General features: G+C 49.6%; 1 protein-coding gene across 1 annotated transcript in view; it reads right to left on the bottom strand.

Annotated features, from left to right (window-relative positions):
* LOC142302077 (complement C3-like) overlaps window positions 1-16,613 on the bottom strand; it is a 339,126-nt gene that overhangs the window by 147,871 nt on the left and 174,642 nt on the right. The window lies entirely within an intron of this gene.

The raw sequence follows: 16,613 nt of genomic DNA, 5'->3' as shown, positions 1-16,613 counted from the left end.
TCAGCGCACAGGAATCAAAATACAAACAGCACAGGATCCAGGAGTACAGAACTATCTCTGGCAGTGGTCAGATGACAGGAGGTGGAATAAGAAGGGTGTGGTGTCTTCCCATTGGCTGCAGCTGAATGATGGTAAACTTCAGCTGGAAGACAAACACCACCTACAGTCAGCCAGTGGCACTGTAGGTCCCAGGAAAACCCAGCCTAGTGGATGAGCGGAGCCTGCACTCAGCAGAGCCACTGGCACCGACTCCTCTCCCATCACCAGCACCATCCACGGTGGGAACACAGCGTAGTCTGGTGACCGGAGCAGAAGTCGTAGAGGCGGACTCCGGGGAAGAGATGACAAGGATGCATTATTATCTTGATAAATGATTTCATCATCCCCAAACATCCTTTCAATTGATAGGATAAGAAAAGTGTCCAAAATTTTTATGTAAACTTGGGCATTTATTGAAGATGTAATGACAGCCATCTCCCCAGTGCCTTTACCTGACATGCAGCCCCGTATCATCAATGACTGTGGAAATGTACATGTTCTCTTCAGGCAGTCATCTTTTTATTGTTTAGATTTCTGTATGTAAATCCCATTTCCTTTAGGTGGTTTCTTACAGTTCGGTCACAGACATTAACTCCAGTTTCCTCCCATTTGTTCCTCATTTGTTTTGTTGTGCATTTCCTGTTTTGGAGACATATTGCTTTAAGCTTCCTGTATTGACGTTTTGATGTCTTCCTTAGTTTACCAGTATGTTTGCCTTTAACAACTGATTTTAGACACAGCTGACTGTGAACAGCCAACATCTTTTGCAACATTGCGTAATAATTTATCCTCTTTTAAGAGTTTGATAATCATCTCCTTTGTTTCAATTGACATCTCTCATGTTGGAGCCATGATACATGTCAGTCCACTTGGTGCAACAGCTCTCGAAGGTGTGATTACTCCTTTTTAGTTGCAGACTAACAAGCAGATCTTATTTGATGCAGGTGTTAGTTTTGGGAATTAAAATTTACAGGGTGATTCCATATTTTTTTCCTCATAATTGAGTGACTCCATAATTTTTTCCCCTGTTTGGTCTTGAAAAGTAACCGTTACTGGCTGCACATTATGTTTTCATGATTTTTTTTTAGTGTTTCTTAAAGCCAGAAAGTTGCCATTTGAAATTACTTTAGTTTTGTGCCGTCTGTGATCTGCTATTTTTTAAATAAAAGTAAACAACTGAATGAACATCCTCAGAGCAAGGTGGGTCCATAATTTTTGCCAGGGGTTGTATTATGTCTTGTTCACAGAAATAGCTAAAGCCCCATAACGTTCCTACTGAAGACAATATCTCTTTTATAGTCCACATATGCCACTAAAAAATGCCTTCCACACACAGTACAATACCAGACAATGAATTTTTCCACAAAATTCGTCCCCACATATGAAGTATGATAACCACACAGCAACAGTAGGATTCCGCACCGTGACCTTCTTACAGTATGATTCCGCACAGTGACCTTCCTACAGTATGATTCTGCACAGTGAGCTTTCTACAGTATGATTCCGCACAGTGACCTTCCTACAGTATGATTCCGCACAGTGACCTTCCTACAGAATGATTCCGCACAGGGACCTTACTACAGTATGATTCCACACAACGACTTTCCTAAAGTATGATTCCGCACAGTGACCTTCCTACATTATGATTCCGCACTGTGACCTTCCTACATTATGATTCCGCACAGTGACCTTCCTACATTATGATTCCGCACTGTGACCTTCCTACAATATGATTCTGCGCAGTGATCTTCCTACAGTATGATTCTGTCGCGGGCGGAGGAGGGGACGCTGCGCTCACCCACTGCTCGGGTCCGGCTACTGCTGCTGCTGCTCGGTGGTGGCTCGAGCGGTGGGCCGGATCCCAGGGACTCGAGCGGCGTTCCTCGCCCGTGAGTGAAAGGGGGTGGTTTGGTTTAGGGATCCCGGAAGCGATGACAGGGAGCAGCTTAGATGTTGGTTCTCCCCTCTGTGGGTAGGGGGTTGGTTGTCCCGGGGCCCAGTGAGGGGTAGGGATGGATGGCAGGCGGGTTACGGGGCCCGGTGAGGTGCAGGGTCGCAGGGGCAGCGCTGTGCCGCACGGCATGGTGGTACTCACTCAACCAGTAATTCACACGGAGTCTCCAGTCAAACAAACGGCTGGATGGACGGGTCCCACAGACGGCTGCGGTAGTTCTCCCGGTAGGTTGGTGGTGACTGCCTTTCCCTGCACTTGTGCTATGTTTACGGTTCCAATGGGTTCCCACCGGTAACCCGCTCCCCAGCTTGGATGGTTGCTGAAGGAGCCCCTTTTGCCCGCAGGCTCTGGCCCTGGGAACTGTAGCCTTGGCGGTGACTGTGTTTCCCTTTACGGTTTGAGCAGTCGCCTTCAATCAGGCCTTGATTGCTGAGAAACCCCGGAGGTTCCCTTCGCTAATGGATTTGACCAGTTTTACGGCGACTCCTAGCCTGGTCGGGGTCCGTAAGCCCTGCCAGATGGTGCTGGCTTCTCTTTGTTCACCGGTCCGGTGCCGCCGGGCCACCGCCCATCCACGGTCCTTACGGCTCACTCCAATTAGCCTCTCCTGCAGACGGTCACCACCGTCCGCCAACCTTGCTGTTCCGTCTGGGCCACACACCAGGACGCCGTCAGTCTGCTCCACTACCACTTCACTCCTCTCTCCTTCACTTCCCTAACTGAATTCGAGCTCTACCCGAGCTCAACTCCTGAACTCCACTGCTCTCCTTTCCCGCCTCCAGGACTGTGTACTCCTCGGCGGGCGGGGACCAACCGCCTGGCCCCACCCCCTGGTGTGGACATCAGCCCCTGGAGGAAGGCAACAAGGATTTTGTGTTTGACCTAGATGTGCCTAGCCGGGGTGTAGGGTGTGTTGTTGTAGTACCTGTGACGTCCTGGCTTGTCCAGGGCGCCACATTCCCCCTTAGTAAAATGCAGACCGTCCGCGGACTGCCCGTCCAACACCGGTTTTATTTTTGTTTAACTGTAGAAAAGAGTAGAAAAACGGTAAAACAGGTAAAACAAGTATTTTTTTTTTCAATCTTCCCACATCGGGAGGCACATTTCTTAAACCTTACCAACATTTTTAATAACTAACGGTTACGGCTTCCGCTCTTCTCCCACCCAAACAACCTGGCCCTGATGCTGCCCCTAAGAAGTGGGCAGCACCCCTTGCCCCAGTCCATCACCAGGTTGCCCGAGCGGGTTCTGTCTCTTTCAGGGGAACCACGTCCATGAGGATCGCCACCGGTTCAGGTGGTGGCCGGGCCCCAGCCTACTCTGCTGCGGGCCCTTCCTCCAATCTGCCTCTCCGGAGGCGGTGACGGTTTCAAGCCAAACATTCTTATTTACATCCCACTGAGTTTGTGGTTGCCCTACAAGTTCTCGGGCTTGTCCGTAAGCAGTTCCTTACGCACGGATTGCAGACAGTCCCTACGGGGACAACAGTTGCCGGCAACGACCGGTTCAATCACGGTTGTAAATCAGGTCACATCTTCGGTTGATTATCTTTACTTATCATTTATCATTCAAAACTTTCTACAACAACGGTACTGGTGGTCCAAACGGGGGCAACTTTTAACAACGGTGGACCGCTGCCATCACCCTGACTCTTCCGCTGATGTGGCCTCATCCTCCGCTACTAACATCTCGAACATGCAGTGACAGGCCTGTTGGGAGAGGGGTGCCCGGTATCCATTTCCACCGGTGCGCGGACTATAGAAAACCACCGGCCCTCCTTCGTAGCGGAGACGCTCACTTGCCTTCTCGAACTTAGAGGTGGGCTCGGCGCCGGGGCCGTAGTCATTATCAACTGTCTCTGTGCCAGGCGGGTTGCCGCTAGCTGCCGCAGTCTCCGGGTTTCCAGCACTCAGCATATCCGGCTCTACGGGAGCACGGGGAAGCAGGTCAGGTCGATCAACACTGAGGCGCCCCATGAGTAATGGCAGTGACGACACGAGGGCTGAGACTGGGCCGGGCCCCCCAGCCACAGTGGCCGATCCTTGTGGGACATGGGGGCGTGGGTCACCCGTCGGCTCCATCATGTCTGCTCCCATCGCATACACCGGGGCAGTTGCAATCAGCGTTTCCACCTCATTGGTCCATTGCTCCATCATGAGGTATATCTGGTTCTGTTGGCGTTGGTTGAACTCAATTACTCTGGCCTTCATCCACGCCACGGTCCCAGGCTCGGGCATGGACCCTGGTGCGATCCCTGCCGAAGCCTCCGATACATCCTTGTTAAGGGGCCGCGGCCTCGGCGGCTCCCAGAGGAGCGGTTCAGGTCGGCCCCGAGCGTCAGCAGCCGGTCGGTCCGTCGGGGTGGATGTGCGGGGTACCGCTACCGGCTGTAGTGGTAGCGGGCCTAGTGACGGGGCAGCGGCAGCCATTACGGGTAGCGGGGGAGGTAGCAGGGCGAGTGAGTGTGGACCGGGTCCCTCGGCCGCGATGACCGACCTACTAGGGGTACAGGGGCGTGGGTCACTTACCCTCTCTTCCAAAACTCCCTCCACCTCGCGTCTCCATATGGCCGCCACCACATCCACCATGTCGGCCTCCCACTCCTCCAGGAGGAGCTGCATGTGGGCCTGCAGATGGTTACTCAGCGGGGCGGTCCGGTCCTCCACCCACGCCGCCGTACCTGGCGCGGGGACTACGGAGTTGTTGGTTGGACTGTGCATCTCGGCAATGGTGCTTTCCAGGAACCCAGTATGGCCGCAGAGTCCTGGCGTCCCTGCTTCTATAGCTGCGAGCTACATGCGGCCAGCCGCCATTCGTCCCCCTTAGTCTTTTTCCGGCTCCGCCTCTACAGGGGCGGGGTTTCGGTTTTCGCGCCTCTACTACTCGGGAAGACGCTCGAGCGGGGATTTTTCGCGCCCAAAATGGCGGCTTCTCAAAATTTTCGGCCGGACACCTCCGGCGGTCACAAGGCACACCTCTACCAGACGGCAGAGCGGTAAGATCCTGTTCGTGACGCCAAGTTGTCGCGGGCGGAGGAGGGGACGCTGCCCTCACCCACTGCTCGGGTCCGGCTACTGCTGCTGCTGCTCGGTGGTGGCTCGAGCGGTGGGCCGGATCCCAGGGACTCGAGCGGCGTTCCTCGCCCGTGAGTGAAAGGGGGTGGTTTGGTTTAGGGATATTGTCCGTGACGCCACCCACGGTTGTGGTGAGGTTGGTGACACCACCGCTGCTCTGGACGGGGATCCTGGGAGCGATGACAGGGAGCAGCTTAGATGTTGGTTCTCCCCTCCGTGGGTAGGGGGTTGGTTGTCCCGGGGCCCGGTGAGGGGTAGGGATGGATGGCAGGCGGGTTACGGGACCCGGTGAGGTGCAGGGTCGCGGGGGCAGCGCTGTGCCGCACGGCATGGTGGTACTCACTCAGCCAGTAATTCACACGGAGTCTCCGGTCAAACAAACGGCTGGATGGACGGGTCCCACAGACGGCTGCGGTAGTTCTCCTGGTAGGTTGGTGGTGACTGCCTTTTCCTGCACCTGTGCTATGTTTACGGTTCCAATGGGTTCCCACCGGTAACCCGCTCCCCAGCTTGGATGGTTGCTGAAGGAGCCCCTTTTGCCCGCAGGCTCTGGCCCTGGGAACTGTAGCCTTGGCGGTGACTGTGTTTCCCTTTACGGTTTGAGCTGTCGCCTTCAATCGGGCCTTAATTGCTGAGAAACCCCGGAGGTTCCCTTTGCTAATGGATTTGACCAGTTTTACGGCGACTCCTAGCCTGGTCGGGGTCCGTAAGCCCTGCCGGATGGTGCTGGCTTCTTTTAGTTCACCGGTCCGGTGCCGCCGGGCCACCGCCCATCCACGGTCCTTACTGCTCACTCCAATTAGCCTCTCCTGCAGACGGTCACCACCGTCCGCCAACCTTACTGTTCCATCCGGGCCACACACCCGGACGCCGTCAGTCTGCTCCACTACCACTTCACTCCTCTCTCCTTCACTTCCCTAACTGAATTCGAGCTCTGCCCGAGCTCAACTCCTGAGCTCCACTGCTCTCCTTTCCCGCCTCCAGGACTGTGTACTCCTCGGCGGGCGGGGACCAACCGCCTGGCCCCACCCCCTGGTGTGGACATCAGCCCCTGGAGGAAGGCAATAAGGATTTTGTGTTTGACCTAGATGTGCCTAGCCGGGGTGTAGGGTGTGTTGTTGTAGTACCTGTGAGGTCCTGGCTTGTCCAGGGCGCCACATTTCCACATAGTGACCTTCCTACATTATGATTCTGCACAGTGAGCTTTCTACAGTATGATTCCGCACAGTGACCTTCCTACAGTATGATGCCCCTGTATAGGTGAAGGAGTCATCTAAATACCGTCTCTGAAGACTTCTTGTATACTATTGCTTTGACCTACTATTTTATGTGTCAGATTCCTATGTCTTCTGCACTATCCTGGTTATTTAGATGTCACAGGGATAACATCTGGACCAGCCCATATGGAGGAAGCCATTACAAGGCAAATTAGGAAATCAGTTACTGGTTTTCGTCAGTTGCTAATTTACAAGTTTAGAGAGCAGCTTCTATAAGAGCAGGAAGTATTGCTGGGTAGGAGAAGGCCACAAGTTGGCGAGTGTTTAGCTCAGACAAATTGAAGATAGCAAGTTCTAGGATACATTCTAGAGCAACTGATTTCTAAACAGCAGGAGGGGAGAGATTGAAGAATAATAATAAGATTTATTTCCACCTGCAGTGAGTGCAGACGTAGCATAATAGAACTAATGGAAGCATAATTTCCCTGGTCTGCTTGAAGGTGTGGGCTACAAAGGGCATTGTGTTAGCCGATCCAGAAAGATAGGGGTTTGTATTTTGAGAAGCAGGGTACACATGGTATGATTGCCCCCACAGTGCCCACTCAGTATGCTGTATTAACAGCCCACCTACACACATAATAATCACCCTAGTCATCCCTACAGTACACTCTTACAGTATGTTGACCCCTCTCACCCCACACACAGTATGGTAGCCCCACAGATATTCACTCTATGATAACCCCATAATAGCCCACTATGTTTAATGACTTTTCAGATTCTCATATAATATGATGGAAGCTAATCCCATCCACACAGTATAATGGCCTCCCACAGTACAGTAGCCCACACAAGATGATGTCTAAAAAGTCCCAAATAAAAATATAGAAATGTGGCACTCCTTCTTTAGTCGCTGGTGCTTGGATAGGGTCCCACCCCAGATCAAAAATTGAAAAAAATCCAGCACTTAAAGCATACAACTGAAATTGTTTTGTATTTTATTCATTGAAAAGAACACAATTCCGTGTAACTATTAAAGACGTTTCGGTCAACCGACCTTCATCAGATTACACAGAAAGGGCTCTGAAGAAATATGTGGAAAAGCTGGACCAGAGGAAAAAGCTGCCCATCCGGGTCTGCTGTCAATGTACAGCAACAATTACATTGACAGCAGACCCGGATGGGCAGCTTTTTCCTCTGGTCCAGCTTTTCCACATATTTCTTCAGAGCCCTTTCTGTGTAATCTGATGAAGGTCGGTTGACCGAAACGTCTTTAATAGTTACACGGAATTGTGTTCTTTTCAATGAATAAAATACAAAACAATTTCAGTTGTATGCTTTGAGTGCTGGATTTTTTTCAATATTTAAAAAGTCCCAAATACAATATGATAGCACCCACAGTTTCCAATACAGTATGATGGCCCCCACATTTCTCCATTCATATGAAGGCCCTCACATTCCCCCATACAATATCATTTTCCTTAGTTCCACACACTGTATGATAGCCATGGAGCCCCCTATAAATTAAGATTCTCTCACATCTTCATATACAGCATGATGGCCCCACAGCCCTTGTATGTTACCAAAGGATGGTTGTCGTGGGGGAGCTACGACTGCAGTATCACACCATGGCACTCCACAGAGAAGTCATGTCCCCGATTAAATGTGTGGCTATGTGAAGGATGTATAAATATAGAGAACTGAGTTTTATATGGCCAAGCATAATTCCAGAAGGAAAATTAATAACTAGTACACCCATATAGATAAACAGGTATTTATTACAAAATTCCACATACAAAGCAGGGGTACTGTTAATAGAAAACAGGTTATCAAATATAAGAAGGTGAAGGGTTAAAGAACAATCAGAGATCACCCTTCCAAGGGCCCGGACAGCATTAATCAAGTATTCTGCATAGGTGAATGTACCGCACACCCCAAAGGGAAAAGTCACTTTGTATGGCCTACCAATTATGTCTAGAGGCACAGGGAAAAGCCCATGGGTTGTGCAGGGGTTAGAGCAACAGCTTACCCATATCAGGTTCCTATGCAGTGGCCGTGTCCAGGGTCCAGTAAAGAGGGGGAGAAACGCCCCGACGCGTTTCGCTTAGTTGCTTCCCCCGAGGACATAATTGGTAGGCCATACAAAGTGACTTTTCCCTTTGGGGTGTGCGGTACATTCACCTATGCAGAATACTTGATTAATGCTGTCCGGGCCCTTGGAAGGGTGATCTCTGATTGTTCTTTAACCCTTCACCTTCTTATATTTGATAACCTGTTTTCTATTAACAGTACCCCTGCTTTGTATGTGGAATTTTGTAATAAATACCTGTTTATCTATATGGGTGTACTAGTTATTAATTTTCCTTCTGGAATTATGCTTGGCCATATAAAACTCAGTTCTCTATATTTATTCATTGCTATTTTGAGTGGCCCTCTATCTTGCATTGATTTTCCATCTGTCACCTTATCTTTCTGTATGTGAAGGATGTGTTGCATTCACTTGCTGAACGCCACCTTCAGTTTCCTCCGAGTCCGCCATTTCCCCACATGTCTGAATCAGGAGACATTTTGTGTTTTTGATGATTCATTAACGTCTACTTGATACATGTAACAATGGTCACAAGTCCTTGTACAGGTCAGTTCTAAGTTACAGTACGCTTCAAGGCTTATTTCCAGTTTTTCCTACATTACCTCTGCCCTAACTGTTCCCATCAGTTGCCAGGTATCTCACCTCCATCTCCACAATACCGTCCGAGTCCCTTATTTCTCCTACCCACAGCTCCACATCTGCACTCCTCAGTGGAATAGGTTCAAGGGCCACAGATGTCTCAGAAGAATCTGCCATGGAGAACTAGCCCAACTTTGTATTGCTAAGAACGTAGTACCTTCATTACTACACAGCCTTCACTCTTTGCTCTTTTAAAAAAAAAAGTTCCCCTTACTCAACACTAACCCCCTCCCAGGAGCTAGTCCTACACTAAACCATTTGTGCCCCTCCACTATGTTGCAAATAGATTTACCTTAACAAGCAACCTGATGAATACATGTTACCTTGTACATAACATAACCAACACATACAATACATGTTACCTTGTACATAACCAGCTGCATTTACATAACATTTTTATAACTTATTATTATGCAGGAACATTTCACATTACATTCTACATGAAAACATCACATTATGACTGTGCAATCAATGCCTTCAGGGGCCGAAACACAGCCACCTCCTTACTTACCTCCTCTTGTTAAACATGGCCGTCCCCGACCATGTTCAAACCTGTAAGACACCAAGTACACTAAGTATGTAGGGGGCTTCCTGAAACTGAGCGCTCGGGGGAAACCAAAGGCAAATAAGTACAAGGTATCCTGGACATAGCCACACATTTAATCAAGGACATGACTTCATTGTAGAGTACCAGGGCAATTTACTACAGATGCACCCACAACTACCACAGTCTGGCACCATAATGCTCTCACAAAGTATAATGTGATTTTGACATTGCTGTGCTTTTTTTTATTTTTTAAGCACTTTTTCGAGTAGATTCCAGACAGAATCCTCTTGTACAAGAAAACATCTGGACATACCCTTAGTGTGAGATGTGACCACTTAAAATAAATTCTGAAGCATGAACGACAAATTCAGCCCTTTATACAGTGAAAAAGGGATTGATCCATCAATGGTGAGTGCCACTTTTTTGTGCTGGATTCAAACAAAACTGCACACTAGGTGTATGCATAGAAGAGTGGAAGATTTTCAAGCAAGTAGATTTTTTTTATTTTTATTGATTCATTGTACGTATAGTAATAGCAAAAGTCTTCATACCCTTTAACTCTCGGTGCATAAAAAAAAACATTATTACTGAAACATTGTTGATGCATCTCCATGTGCAATAGGTTCATAAGATTCATGCACATAACCGTATTCTTGGCCCACGTGCTATCCATCAAAAAATTGTATCACACTCAGACCTTTGGTGTTCAGTGGGGCAGAAGAACGATATTTTTCACAGTCCAATTTGGTGTGTGAAATTTGAAGCATGCACGATTGTCCTCCAAGAGTTTGATGGCACTCACCCGTTTAACTATATGGGTAAATGAAAAAAATCAGACCGCACTTTGATGACATCTGAGTGGGTTCCAATTTTCACTGACTGACATGATGGAGAAGTAGGAGATTTCAGAGTCTGACTGTCACGGTTTCGCTGTGCAGAGCATCTTGCACACTAGTGATGCTCTGCCATGCTCTCCTGAACTTCAGAGCTGGCTGTGACATGTTTCCTTTGTGCAGAGCATCTTGCATTTGGAGATGCTCTGGTGTGTTTCTTTAAGCACTAGCTGTGTCAGGTTTCCAGGTTTTCCAGTTCTCTTTTGAATGAGCTTGCCCTCGGTTAACATGGAGTTTACTGTTCTGTTGCCCTACTTCCTGTCCAGCTGCTTAAAAGGCCGCCTCTAAGCCTAGTCCAGTGCCTGAGTATACTGCTTGCTGTGTGCTCCTGCTTTGCTGCTACTAATCCTGATTGCCTTTGGATCCTCCTAAAGACTACCGACCGACCGACTCTGGACCTTACCCGGTTTCTCTAAGCTGTGCCCGGATTCCGTCTGCCATCTTCGGTCAGCACTCTGCCCGGTTCTCTCTGGTTCGTAACCACTCTGGACAATCATTCCGTACGGACACTCCTGGACTATTACCGCTTGCCCCTTGTGTCCCGGCTGCGGCGCATTTAGGCCTTCCGGGGTGATTGCCGGACAGTCCCTGTATAGGGGTTCGCTCTGGTGGTCTCCCTGGGGGAGTCCGGTGCGTGGCCCCGGGAATTCCCTTCGCTCCGTTTCGGAAAGATATTTTGTGTATTTGTACTGCTGTGTTTTCCGTTGTGTATCTACCGTGGTTACATATTATAAAACATCTTGTACCAGGAACTCGTCTCTGATTGTCATTGCCCTACGCTATCGAAATCCTCAGAACATATATAAGTATTACATTATACTCAGGCCATAGGAGGATTTCGCTGGGGCAATGACTGAGACACGAGGAGTAGATCAGCTCTTTTCTATGATTAACTCCTTGCAGCAGGAGATGGAGGCGGTGCAGAATAAACTTAGAGATGTGGAGGCACAGCTGGGCCATGATCACCAGGTACTGGGTCCGGCTATACAGGATTTGCAAGTCAGAGTGGAGGCTCAGGAAGCCGTCCCCACTACGTCCGTATCAGCTGCCGGTATGCCTAGGTTACCCCCATTCCGTTTCAATGGTGATCGTAGTCAGTTCCGTGGATTTGTTAACCAATGTATACTGTTTTTCGATGTACATTCTGATTATTACCGTTCTGATCGGTCAAAGGTGTTATGTATCATCATGTTATTAACCTCACGAGCGCTGGCTTGGGCTAATCCCATGATAGAGAATCGGGACATCCGTTTGAACCACCTGGATGACTTTCTGACCGCAATGGCGCAAATGTTTGATGATCCGAATCGCCGTGCTACCGCTGAATCGGCTCTCCTTTCCTTACGTCAGGGAAAGCGTTCTGTCGTTGAATACGCCACTGAGTTCAAGAGGTTAGTGGTAGACACCGACTGGGGAAACAATGCATTATTATCTGTTTTCAGAAAAGGTTTGTCCGGTACCATCAAGGACGAGTTAGCTCATTCCGAATCTCCAGGGGATTTTGAACCGTTTCTCCAGCACTGTGTGCGCATTGATACTCGTTTGACGGAACGTAGACAGGAAAAATGGGCAGCCGTAAACCGTGTAAACAATATTGCGTTTCCTTCCAGAGAACCCGCTCTCAGGACGCCACGGGAGGCCGAGGACGTACCTATGCAAGTGGACTCTTTGCAAAAACGAGAGACCAACGAACGTCGTGAACACCGGCTCTGTGAGCGTTTGTGTTTCTATTGCGGTCAATCGGACCATTTCTTGATCGACTGCCCGAAACGTCCAAATCGCCCAAATAAGGTATTGGCAGCCATGGCAGAGTGTGACAACACGGATGCAGAGTCCGATATCTCTGAGGCAAGTGGACACTTGGATGCGGTATTTCCCTTGACTGTAATGTCTTCCTCACCGAAGGACTCAGAGGGGAAATATACCCATTGCTTACTCCCCATTCAGATCCGTTGGGAGGGACAGCTAATTCCTACCTCTGCAATGATAGACTCCGGGGCAGGGGGAAATTTCATGGACTCTTCCTTTGCCAGGAAACACGGTATCCGGACTCAGCAAAGATCCTCACCGGTTACCATGGAGACGGTAGACGGATCTCCGTTAATCTCTGGACCAGTGGATCGGGAAACAGTACCGCTCGAATGCGTGATGAAGCCAGGTCAGCAGGGGACCCTTGTTTTCATGATAATTTCTTCTCCTCATTTTCCGATTATTTTAGGTATTCCGTGGCTACGGTCTACAAATCCGGTCATCGATTGGGAGACTAAGGAAATATCCTTCCCACCGCAGAGTGGTCCGACCATTTGTCCAGCCGTTCCGGTTCCAGTAACACCAAATACGGAGGGCACTGTACAGGTACCTGTTTTACCCCCGGTTTACCGTGACTTCGCTGATATATGCGACAAAAGAAAAGCCGATCAGCTTCCCCCGCATAGACCGTATGATTGCCCCATAGACTTACTCCCAGGGGCGGAGATTCCGTTTGGTCATGTCTACCCGTTGGCGGCACCTGAGCTAGAAGCACTAAAAGAGTATATTGATGAAAGCCTAGCCAAGGGATTTATTCGTCCGTCTACCTCACCCGCAGGGGCACCCATCTTTTTCGTGAAAAAGAAGGAGGGGACTCTAAGACCCTGTATTGACTACCGGGAACTGAATAAGATAACCATCCGGAACCGGTATCCGTTACCGTTGATTCCTGAGCTATTGGAGAGGGTCCAACAGGCAAAAATATTCACCAAATTAGACCTCCGTGGGGCATATAATCTGCTTCGTATACGTCCCGGAGACGAGTGGAAGACCGCGTTCCGATGTCGGTACGGACATTTTGAGTACCTAGTGATGCCTTTTGGACTTTGTAACGCTCCCGCGGCATTTCAACATCTAGTTAACGATATTTTTAGGGATATCATGGACCAATTCATGGTGATCTATCTGGACGATATCCTAATCTTTTCTGATTCTCTACAGGACCACCAGGAGCACGTCAAGACCGTACTTACCCGTCTGAGGGAAAACCGCCTATACATTAAACTGGAGAAATGCGAGTTCCACTGCTCACAAATACAATTCTTAGGTTATGTCATCTCTCCTCAGGGACTGAACATGGAATCTAGCAAGATACAAGCCATTCTAGACTGGCCGGAACCGGGAAACATCAAAGAGGTACAACGCTTTGTCGGTTTTGCCAACTTTTACCGACGTTTTATCCGTAACTTTTCGGAGATTGTTCGTCCCATCACTCTGTTGACCAAGAAAGGACAGAAGTTTGTGTGGTCCGCCCAGGCCCAGGAAGCATTCCATCGTCTCAAGGTATGTTTTACCTCAGCGCCAATATTAGTACATCCGAATCCCGCACTTCCCTTTATCGTGGAGGTCGACGCTTCCGACTATGCATTAGGGGCCATTCTTTCTCAAAGGACCGGGGACAAGAGTCTCTTGCATCCGTGTGCCTTCTTTTCCCGCCGGTTGTCCCCTGCAGAAAGGAACTATGACATTGCGGACAAGGAATTATTGGCGATTATTTCCGCTTTCAAGGAATGGAGACACCACTTACAGGGAGCCGCGCAGCAAGTGATAGTACTCACAGATCATCGTAATCTGGAATTTCTTAAGTCTGCCAGGTGCCTGTCTCCACGGCAAGCCCGTTGGAGCCTATTTCTTAACCAATTCAATTTTATCGTTACATACCGTCCAGGTTCACGTAATGGGAAAGCCGATGCCTTGTCCCGAATCCACGCCATGGACTCCGTACCTGGAACCCCGTCTCAGACCGTGTTATCGGATGCCAATTTCGTTGGAGTAATCCAGGACCAGGACTTGTGGAAGGACATCAAGCTGGCCTATGATGGTGACGTATTTCTTGCTGCCCCCCCGAATGATGTAACACTTGTTCTTCGGAATGGTGTGTGGTTGAGAGAGCAACGCATTTATGTCCCGGAGGCCGTAAGACTTCGGGTTCTCAAGTTGGTCCATGACTCCGTGTTGGCTGGTCATAGGGGGGTACAGAAGACGCAGGAATTTCTGAGCCGTTTCTTCTGGTGGCCTACCTGTTTAAAAGATGTGAAGGACTATGTCCGCTCATGTGTGGTTTGTGCCCGGTGCAAGGTCCCTCGTGTGGCTCCTACGGGACTCCTCCAACCGTTACCCGTGCCATCTCGCCCTTGGGGGTCTATCTCCATGGATTTCATTGTGGAGTTGCCAGTCTCAGGCGGGCACAATACCATTTTAGTGGTGGTGGATCGATTGACTAAAGCGGCTCACTTCATTCCGTGTACCGGTCTTCCCTCAGCCGCAGAGACAGTGGATTTGGTTATCCAGAACGTATTCCGATTGCATGGGGTACCAGACGAGATCATCTCTGACCGGGGCGTGCAGTTCACGTCTAGATTCTGGAAGGGGTTTTGTACGGCACTCCAGATTGATGTCTGTTTGTCTTCTGCATACCATCCTCAGACAAATGGGCAAACCGAACGGACGAATCAAACCCTGGAACAATACCTTCGATGTTATGTCAGCCATCTCCAAGACGATTGGTTGAAGATGCTTCCATTGGCGGAGTTCTCATATAACAACACTCAGAGCAGCTCCACTAAGGTAACGCCCTTTTTCGCTAACCTGGGTTACCATCCGACTGTTTTGCCTAGGTCACCGGTTGCGGTTTCGGTGCCAGCGGTGGAGGACAGATTGACAGAACTACGACAAAATCTGGAGGTTCTAAAGGACACTGTGGCTATGGCCCAGGAGCGTTACAAGAGGTCGGCAGACACTCACCGGAAACCGGCACCCATGTACAAGGTAGGGGACTCTGTATGGTTATCCACCAAAAACCTGAGATTGGGTGTTCCTTCGCAGAAGCTGGGTCAAAAATTCATCGGTCCGTTCAAGATCACCGGGATCGTGAGCCCTGTGGCCTGTCGGCTACGGTTACCGCACCATCTAAAGGTACACCCGGTCTTTCATGTGTCTCTCCTCAAACCCGTTTCCCCTAATACGTTTCATGGTCGTGTTGTGCCTCCTCCTCCGCCTGTGATGGTCGACGGCGAGGAGCAGTTCGTGGTTGAGGACATTATTGACTCCCGGCTCCATCGTCGTCGGCTCCAGTATCTGGTACGTTGGCAGGGGTACGCCCCCGAGGACGATTCCTGGGAACCGGTGGGTAACATTCGGGCACCCCGGAAGATTGCCCAGTTTCATCGACGTTTCCCGGACAAACCAGGCCCTGATCCGTCCTGAGGCCGTCTCTGGGGGGGGGAGTAATGTCAGGTTTCCAGGTTTTCCAGTTCTCTTTTGAATGAGCTTGCCCTCGGTTAACATGGAGTTTACTGTTCTGTTGCCCTACTTCCTGTCCAGCTGCTTAAAAGGCCGCCTCTAAGCCTAGTCCAGTGCCTGAGTATACTGCTTGCTGTGTGCTCCTGCTTTGCTGCTACTAATCCTGATTGCCTTTGGATCCTCCTAAAGACTACCGACCGACCGACTCTGGACCTTACCCGGTTTCTCTAAGCTGTGCCCGGATTCCGTCTGCCATCTTCGGTCAGCACTCTGCCCGGTTCTCTCTGGTTCGTAACCACTCTGGACAATCATTCCGTACGGACACTCCTGGACTTTTACCGCTTGCCCCTTGTGTCCCGGCTGCGGCGCATTTAGGCCTTCCGGGGTGATTGCCGGACAGTCCCTGTATAGGGGTTCGCTCTGGTGGTCTCCCTGGGGGAGTCCGGTGCGTGGCCCCGGGAATTCCCTTCGCTCCGTTTCGGAAAGATATTTTGTGTATTTGTACTGCTGTGTTTTCCGTTGTGTATCTACCGTGGTTACATATTATAAAACATCTTGTACCAGGAACTCGTCTCTGATTGTCATTGCCCTACGCTATCGAAATCCTCAGAACATATATAAGTATTACAAGCTGGCAGGTAGTTTGACAGCACAGGATTCCATGCAGGTTCTGGGTGGTGCTTTTACTCAGGTGTTCCACCTTCCTGGTAATTGCTCTGTTTCATTACTGAGCAGGCACTCCCACCTCACCAGTTGTACTCTCTGGTTCTGCAGTTGTGCTCTTGGCTTGTGTCTGTGCTTGTGTTCTGATCTAAGTTTCTTGACCCAGGACTGTTTAATGACTCCTCTCTGCCCACTCCCTGTTCTTGTTACATAGTTACATAGTTACTCAG

Source organism: Anomaloglossus baeobatrachus, chromosome 4, assembly GCF_048569485.1.
Source record: "Anomaloglossus baeobatrachus isolate aAnoBae1 chromosome 4, aAnoBae1.hap1, whole genome shotgun sequence".
Taxonomy (NCBI): domain Eukaryota; kingdom Metazoa; phylum Chordata; class Amphibia; order Anura; family Aromobatidae; genus Anomaloglossus; species Anomaloglossus baeobatrachus.
The sequence above is the reverse complement of the archived record's forward strand: the minus strand, read 5'-3'. Positions and strand labels throughout refer to the sequence as shown.